Here is a 10,013-nt window from a genome sequence, read left to right as displayed (position 1 = left end):
CAATTCCAATGCTTTAACCCATTCTGTCGTTCGCATGTTTGGACGAGAAGAGCCAGTTTGAAGTGGCGGTAGTACACTGGAGATGCCTTCTTCCGGTTCATTCATTACTATCTCCAAAGAATAGGCGGTGTGAAATGGCGTTAGTAGACTGGAGATGCCTTCTTCAGGTTCATTCTTCACTGTCTCCAATGACGAGGCGGTTTGAAGTGGCTGTGGTAGACTGGAGATGCATTCTTCAGGTTCCTTTTTAACTATCGCCAAAGAAGGGGAGTTTTTGTTGGTTTCGGTTTTGATGACATCGGTTAACCAATCAGTTTTCAAATTTCGTGGGGCTTTTCTTTGGACATTTAAGGCCTTTGAAGGTCCTGCTTCCTCATTTTTTTGGATAATTAGGGTAGGAGGCAAGGCTGGGGTGGTTGTAGTGCTGGGGTTCGTGTTGGTTTCTGTTTTGGGAGTAATTGGGTTGGCTTTGGTTTTGGCTTATGCCATTGGAGGGGTTGTGGTTTTGAGTGGAGGAATGGGGTTTGCTTTGGGCTTGTCTTGTGCCATTGGAGGGGGTGTGGTTTTGAGTGGAGGAATGGGGTTTGCTGAGGGCTTGTCTTGTGCCAATGTAGGGGGTGTGGTTTTGAGTGGAGGAATGGGGTTTGCTGAGGGCTTGTCTTGTGCCAATGGAGGGGGTGTGGTTTTGAGTGGAGGAATGGGGTTTGCTTTAGGCTTGTCTTGTGCCAATGGAGGGGGTGTGGTTTTGAGTGGAGGAATGGGGTTGGTTTTGGGCTTGGCTTGTGCCATTGGAGGGGGTGTGGTTATGATTGGAGGAATGGGGTTGGCTTTGGCTTGTGCCATTGGAGGGGGTATGGTTTTGAGTGGAGGAATGGGGTTTGTTTTGGGCTTGGCTTGTGCCATTGGAGGGGGTGTGGTTTTGAGTGGAGGAATGGGGTTGGCTTTGGCTTGTGCCACTGGAGGGGGTGGGGTTATGATTGGAGGAAGGGGGTTGGCGTTGGCTTGTGCCATTGGAGGGGGTGTGGTTTTGAGTGGAGGAATGGGGTTTGTTTTGGGCTTGGCTTGTGCCATTGGAGGGGGTGTGGTTTTGAGTGAAGGAATGGGGTTGGCTTTGGCTTGTGCCACTGGAGTGGGTGTGGTTATGATTGGAGGAAGGGGGTTGGCGTTGGCTTGTGCCATTGGAGGGGGTGGGGCTGGGGTTTGGGTAACTGTTTTGAGTGGAAGGGGGTTCTTGTGGGATTGGGGTGTTGGTGTGAGGGTGGGTTGTGTGTGGTCTAGGGTGTTTAGAGGATGGGTGTTGGATTTGGCTTGGTTGTCTGCGTTGATATTTTTTTGGATGTTGGGAGAAAGTGTGCTCTTGTTGGATGGGGCCGTTGGTGGGTGGTTGGCTTTTGTCTTCGTTTCGGTGGAGGGGGTGAATGTGTTCTTGTTCGATGGGGCCGTTGGATTGGTGTTGGCATGGTTGTTGGTAGGAAGGGTGTTGCCTTTCGCTTGGGTGGTGGCTTCCGTGTGGGGGTTAATGCCACTTCCTCTGGGCTGCTGCTTTTTGTTTTGGTCCAGACTCCGCTGTAAGCCTTCCCTCAGGATTGCATTGGAGTTTAGCACCGTGGCCAAGGGCTCAAACGCAGACTGTACAAGTTCCATGGCGTTTATCTGGTGCATCTCATTCAGATATTTAGCCCCTTGTGCCAATTCTTCGGCAGCGGCAGCAACCTTCCTCAAACATGACGCCAGGTTTTGTGTAATTGGAGCATGCTCAGTTGGATGGTCATCTCCAGTTTGTGGTGGTGTTGGCTGCACATTTTGTTGCATCGGTGGTTGCTCATTCGGCATGGCTATGCGAGCAACCACCCTACCATGTCCAAACCCCCCCTGTGCAGCCTCATACTCAACCCTTTCGTACATCTTCTTCTCGTCCCAGCATCCTAGAATAGGAAAACTCCTTGAGATCTTACTGTTTACCTTGAACTCAACCACACGGTCCAAGTAGCACAACTGATACATTAGCATGAACAAATATATGTTACGTTCAAAGTCATCAAAAAATTATGAATGGACAACCTCCAGCAAATAGATTTCTACACTCACCAAAAGAAAGGTTAATGGTCCATGGAAATAGGATGTCTTCTTTGCTTTCCACTTATAAACACTGTCGACTAGCCCGTCTAACGTGAACTTGCACCAGTTGTAGTCTTTGATTTTAGATACATCCTGGAGGGATTTCAGTACTTTGAATCTGAAAATAAAAAAGTAGTGACTCAAGCCATGTAAAATGATATTGAAGTTCTAAATGAGATCACAGAATTAATGCTAGGTTCTTTGGGTTTACCTGCACTGTGGATTTTGGGATGTCCACAAAAAACTGGATACAACAAACACCACGAAGTCCATCTTGAAGTTACTGTCTCCTTCTGTGTTCTGTAGAATTTTGTCAGGCATTTGGTAGGTTGAAGGACCTCCACTGTTCTCGAATCCCCATCTCCTTCTCCACGCCGTGAGATGTTCCTTGTACACCTTGTCGTCCGTGTGATTTCCTAAACACTCTGCCACAACTAATTCACCTCTGGGTATGTTCAATACACATTGAACATCCTCTTCATCAATCTGCATCTCCTCTCCACTGTGTAGGACGATGCTCCTCCTTCTGGGATTGAATAGACTCACAATGCACCGTGAGAATTGAAGTGGGCATTTTGATATGCCAAGTGACAGAAGGGAACCAAATCCGATGTCCTTCACAGCCTGCTTCTGTTCTTCAGATAACCTGTTAATCAGGTGATGAAGGCCCGATGGAGAGGTTCTGCTCTTGAAATCGACATCAGGGTCACGAGTCCTTCTTCTTTTCTTCTGAACCTGGTTCTCACTAAGTGCTTCATTCGCCGCGTTGGCCAGAATATCCAGTGGTGTCGTGGGCGTGCCTGATGCATCGGGTTTTCGTTTCCTTTGTTGAACACTACATTATCATTAGCAAATTGGATTACTTACCTAATCCAAATAGAGTCAAATTTTAACAATTGTAACATTCGCGTAATTACCTTAGTGTGTTCACTTCAGTCGTGGATTCAGTATATGGAACTATTTGCATATCGGAATCCTGATTCTGAGATGTTAAAGTCACATTTAGATTCTAACGACCTAAACTAAGAAAACGAAATAGACACAAGCATGCAACCGTAAATACTTCTTACCATTTTCGCTGGAGCCGAAGATACTAACCGGAAGACAAATGGGTTCGTAGTCGAAATGCCGGAGACGACAGCGCTAGGTCAGATGGTAGAATAACCTGGGTGTCTTACGGCCGAATTCGGGCTTCAGATGTTTTACAGTTTTACTATGCAAAGTGCACTCTTAGTGTGAATGTATTTTCATGAGGCCGTATCGGTTTTCACAAACATGAATAAGGAGTTTCTCATGAACTTCGTACGAGTCGAAGCGATATTCGCTTTTGTAGTGTGAAAGGTAATTATGCATTATGAAAAGTAACATACGACAATAGACGAGGATGTATTCGTGCAGAACTCCGCACTGTACGAATATATCTTCGCTTAGTACATGTCTTTCATGTTTCACATTATTTGAAAAAAAAATCCCACAAAAGAAACAACTATTTGATTCTCAATGCTGAATAAGCGAACAAATCTTCGATCTGCCAATCTAACAGATCGTATCCAATCTAAAGGAATGACGTTTGATTCGATGGTAGCGATTCACTGACCGGCGTCACAAAGTCTGAGACTTTGTGACAGTTGACTTGACATGTGGTAATTTTTTTGGCGCTTCATTGTACTAATTTCCTTTTTAATTGAGCTGTCAATTAAATTTTTTTATAATTTTTTTTGGAATATAAATGACATTGTATATATTTTACTTTGACGCTCATGTAATAAATATAAGGTTTGTTATGTATGAATAATTTAATATTTCATATAATGTTAATTATAGTAAATGTAATATTTTAATTTATGACCGTAGTCTTCAGCATTTTTTAATATAAATTTTTGATTCCTATAATGAGTGTAACAAGATAAGATCAAACATCACCTAAACTTTTTAATTAACAATATATAAATTATGATTGATGTTCCCTATCTAAAATAATGAAGACTGGTCCGATTCGATGTATAATGATTAGTTTAAGATATGATGTAACGTACAAAAATATGTCGGCAATGAATTATAAATAAAAATGAAATGTGATCCAGGGGATAGAAATTGAGAAATGGTTTGTAGCGAAGATTTATTCGCGTTAGTGTGTTTGCCACCCACATTCATTCATAATTTAGGTATTCACATACAAGCTTTGTTGTACTTACATCAGGTGTAAAGGGTATTCTCATGTAGGGGTTGTGTGTTTCACATGTAAGTCAACCTAGAATCCATTCAAGCGAATATTTATTCGCTTCAGATTAGTTTCTCATAATTTGCAAGTTTCACTGAACACAGATATATGTTCGCTTCTTTTCTTGTATAATTAGATGATTGCATGTGTTTAAAAATAGAAAAATGTTGTGCAATTGGAAACTGTATTAAAATATACTATTTCTTACTTTTTGTGATGTGACAACAATACTGCACACTGTTCCGATTTGACATGTCATGACATGCATAATACTTTTACTGAATCCATAGATATGAAATGATTTCTTTATAGGGTTTTATACAAAAACACACCTCTTTTTCAATGATGACATCTAATTTCTGCACGATGTGACAAAACAAAGGATTAATGTTAATATTAAAAGAATAAGATTAACAAATATTAAAAATAATTAAACTTAAATTAAAAATAATAAAAGCTTAATAATTAAACTTTAATTAAAACTTAATAAAAAGAATTAATGTTAATATTAAAAGAATAAGATTAAAAAATATTACAAATAAATTTAAATAATTACTATACATATAAAACCAGTTCAACCAAACACCCTTATAATTTTACTATTGGGATAAATATACTTTTATAATTATATTGAAATAATTATAACAGTGTACTACTGTCTACCAAACACATCCTACGTATTATATTGAATATAATTTTATAATTATTCATGAAAATGTGTTTATTCATGTTGAAATAATTTATTATCTAATATAATGTGAATGACAATATTGAATAATGTATTATTTTTAATATTATTAAGTGTTATTACATTTTCGTGAATGAAATTACTTTTTCATGATGTGACAAAGTGACTACACACTGTTCGGATTTGATATTTCATCACGGGAAATTTACTTTTTCTGAATCAATAGATCTAAATAATTTATGAAGAAAACAGATTTTCTTTTTGCTATAAATGTAGGGATTACATGAACAATCTTCGTCGGCAGCATGAAATATCTATTGAGCGTTTTTGTTGAGAGTGTGTGTTTTTTTCATATAGTTTGTTGGGATGTATCATTTGGGAGATTCTCTGTGATGGAAAACTTGTACAATCAAGATCAAGTGGTGGAAAACATCTTCAGTGTACACGAATGCTTGGTAACTCAAGTAGAAACTACCGATCAAATGAAGATCATTCGTGTACACTGCTGTGGTTGCTTCCCTGGGATGTATCATTTGGGAGATTCCCTGGGATGGAAAACATCTCAAGAGATAACTCAACAGGTGTAGGACCCCAGTTATGCGTGAGAGATCCGCTGTGGTTGCTTCAATGGAGATGCCTTGAAGCTGGAGATGCAGATGAATATTGTTAAAATGTACAAATGTTTATGAAACGGGGAAATGTTTATGAAACTTGTAATGAAAATTTGTACGTCGAATGATAATATTTATTTGTTATTTATATTTTCATGCAAATGTCATTAAACATTAATAAAATAACGAAATTGTTAAAAATAATAAAGTATTATCATATCATTGCCATAATTTTAAATGTAAGTTTTGGTCCGATTCGATGTGTAATGATTATAAATAAAAATTATATGTGATTAACGGAAAGAAATTGGAAAATGGTTTGTAGCGAAGATTTATTCGCGGCGTGTAATTTCCTCCCACATTCGTTCATCATTTTGGTCTTCACATACAAGCGTTGGTGTACTTACATCAGGTGTAAAGGGTATTCTCATGTAGGGGTTGTGCGTTTCACATGTAAGTCAACCTAGAATTCATTCAAGCGAATATTTATTCGCTTCAAATTAGTTCTGCACACGAATATATGTTCGCTTCTTTTCAAATATAATTAGATGAAGTCATGTGCTTAAAAATTGAAAAAAAAACATAATTTGCAACTTCATTAAAATACAATATTTATTAATTTTTTTGATGTGACAACAATACGGCACACTGTTCCGATTTGATATGTCATTACAGGCTACATACAGTAATCCATAGATATGAAATGATTTCTTTATAGGGTTTTATACGAAAACAATCTTCTTTTCTTTTTTGAATGATGAAAGATATTTTCAATACATTTCCGTTGAATGTGGTCGACCTGAAATATGAAGATCAAGCGAATATTATGTCGTTTCGTAACAATGTTTTGTTTCATATAGAAACTTACAGGCGAATGAATCTTCGTTTTCCAATTCATTACAGTATGACATGAAAGTGTCAACAATAATATGTAACTTCAAAGATTGGATGCGACATCATCTTCGTTTTTAAGGGTTTTACAGGCGAAGATCCAATCGATTGATCAATCGAAGGGGTTTACATGAACGGATCAGTCGTTTTACATTATACTTCGAATTGATCATGACATCCAAATTGCAATCAAAGAATGAATCAAAGCTAACGACAATGAGTCGATTTATATCACTACAGAATAAACGAAATACATAATGTAAAATATAACTTCAGACTATAATCAAACATAACTTCATAATATTGATGAATACACAAAAACATTCCATAATCCGTTTACATAAGTACTGCACAGATTAACCAAAAATATAGATGTTCAACAATAAAAATGAAGCTCTAGTCTGATTCATGAGATGATGACTCGTCTATCGGTCCTGTCAACGACACGACCTCATGTTCGATGACGGGTGGAATGTATAGCTGAATGGCTTCGTTCACAGCATTGATCCATCGGTTGGGGATGAAAACCGTCAAAGAATTTTCAATTATTGATGCGTACTCTAAGTAAAGATGTTGAGGAGTAAACATGAAGTCCTCCGGAGGATTGTCTCCATTTGAAGGTAGGGGATTCCGTAGGCCAAATTGTCTGTATATGACACTTGTGCAGTAGGAGGTAGTTCCCTGAAGGCCCAACAAAATGATGAATGGAGAACCCCTCATCTCGTACATCATTTCAGCAAACAGATACCACGGAACAATGAACCTAATTGGGTGAATATCCGAAATAAAATTCGGAGGCACGAGTCCATTGACCCTTTGCACTTGTAGATTGGCAAAGGAAGTGTAGGGAATTGAAGGACGGGGCAACCAATGCAACTTGTCTAACAACCAGAGGTATAGAACCAAAGGTGATCCACGGCGAGAATAGTTGTTTTCCTCGGGAACAAATTCGTTAAGACCAAGTAATGTCTCAGCAAGTACCAGGCTAGCCAGGTTTGGGGCGTTTCCCATCAGTGCAGGAACTACCCGTAGGAGCCTTTCCGAAGGCCGGCGTCCTGCAGCCGGACATAAAAAAAAATGAGCCAGAACCACAAGCATGATCAGTTTGCTTTGTGTGTGGTTGATGGTCCTCTCAGCTCCCTGGACACGCCAAATGTACTCGTCTATGTTTGTCATATTCAGAAATCCATGTTGGAGGGTAAACAAGAGAGCATCAAACATTGTACATCCATAGAAGCTGTCGCAAATGTGGACGGCCATATGAGGATCTTGATGGACAGGCAAGATCATGAGTGCATTTGTACCACACCTAAGGATTGAAGCAAAGTCCTCTAGCGTCGGGCATATGTGCATTTCCCCAATAACAAAAGAACGAGAGTCCGTATCCCATCTGCTTTGCATGTGGGCCATCAGTCCGTCGTTAACGTTTATTCGTAATAGAGGAAGAATCTCATCTACATGATAGACACTAAAAGGGACAGGGTCATCGTTGATCAGACTTAAGTATCGCTCCAGTTGTTGCTGCGATAAAACCAGCATGTCTGGGTCCATCTCTACATCCATCTTATGAGTTTTACGCTTAATGAATGAAGGGAAGACAACGGTAGATAGAGATTCGGGAAGGAGTGAGAGTGTAATGTGAGAGTGAGAGTGAGAGTGAGGGTATGAGAGTGATGATCTTGATACAGCAGTAGTTGAAGTTAATAAATGAGTTTTCATTCTGGAATTGACATCAATACATACCACAGGTAGGTGCATTACATGTTGCGAGGATATCTTCGTTTATGAATTGGCAAACATATAGTGAAGAAGATATCTTCGTCTCGGATATTAAAAATATGGATTGCACCAAAAAATAACATAAGAAGATATCTTCGTTTCGGATATTAAAAATATGGATTGAACCAAAAAATGAACATAAGAAGATATCTTCGTTTATGAATTTCAAAATTTACAGTGAAGAAGATATCTTCGTCTCGGATATTAAAAATATGGATTGAACCAAAAAATAAAATAAGAAGATATCTTCGTTTATGATTTTGAAAATGTAGAGTGGCGAGGATATCTTCGTTTATGAATTTAAAAACATATAGTGAAGAAGATATCTTCGTCTCGGATTTCCAAAATATGGATTGCACCAAAAATGAACATAAGAAGATATCTTCGTTTAAGAATATTTAAACACACGGTTAAGAAAACATCCTCGTTTATGATTTTTAAAAAATCGGTACAAGAAGACACATCAAACATCAATACATTATAACTCCATACATTAAGATCTGAACTGCCTTCCATACATTAAGATCTGAATTGCATTATAAGTTATAAATCAATATCAAACATCCATACATTAAAAAATGTGAATTGACCTGTGTAAACATAAGAATTACTGTACAAGTATAATTCCGTGTAAGACATAAAAATCCCTAATATCTTGATCTAATTGCAGTCTTTATCTTGAACCTATTGACATTGTGCTCAGACATAAGAATTCTGTATAAATATTTAATCCTCAACGTACTCAAAGCTTCTTCGGCCTTCAAAAGAACAAGAGAAAGTATAAGAACATCTAAAATTGTTCAATGTCATCTACTAAAAATTAGATATGGTATAACACTTACATTATTTTCGTTGATGTCAATAGACCAATTCTTCGCCGTTCCTCTATATGTTTCCATATGTCTCATTAAGTATACACCGCAGTCTGTCTTGTTTGTTCTGTCTTGCCAGTCCAGCTTTGGGGCCGTTATCCTGTATTTTTTAACCTTGGCAGCCATTCGTTCCATGCCTTGACTTAACAAGAATTTCACAAAACAATCGAGTTGTTTACTCAAAGTGACATACTTGTCCAAAATTTTCATTCCATGAGGACGGCCGGAGTTGTCAAGTACAACGATTTTGGAGTCCTTAATATTCACACAAACAAGGAAGAAATGTCGGGAAAAGACAACGGGTAGGAATATCTGCAAAAAGAACACAAACATTTATTACTTTATTGCATATTCTTTACTTGGAATTGAGGGATATGTACAGACCACGTCAGCGAAGATGAGGTCTTCTTTTGTGATTTGGTAGTTCCTCATGTCTTCTTCAATGGATTGGGAAAATAAGGTGGCATCATGCTCCATATTAACCTGCAAAATAAGGGCAGAGCATCAAAGTCATGAACATTGAAGGATACATAGCAAAAAAAAAGCAGTTCATGCACTTACATGTGAACATGATGAGAAACAAATTATTCTTGGTTCATGCCTTGGCAACCTACGGCATTTGAAGTGCACAATTATGGACCAAGCGTCAATCACTTCGCTCGAAATTTCGCGACCCATTTGCATTGAACGAAGTAATTGACGGGTAATATTACCAGGTGCACCTTCGTACAGAACGTCACTGAAAAATACATTCATTTAGAAGACCATAACTAAATAATTTCATTTTTAAAAATTATAAAAAAATGAGAACTAACTTACGTTGGAGGCAGGTC

The sequence above is a fragment of the Impatiens glandulifera genome, chromosome 7 (assembly GCF_907164915.1).
Source record: "Impatiens glandulifera chromosome 7, dImpGla2.1, whole genome shotgun sequence".
Lineage (NCBI taxonomy): Eukaryota > Viridiplantae > Streptophyta > Magnoliopsida > Ericales > Balsaminaceae > Impatiens > Impatiens glandulifera.
This window is presented reverse-complemented; position numbering follows the sequence as displayed.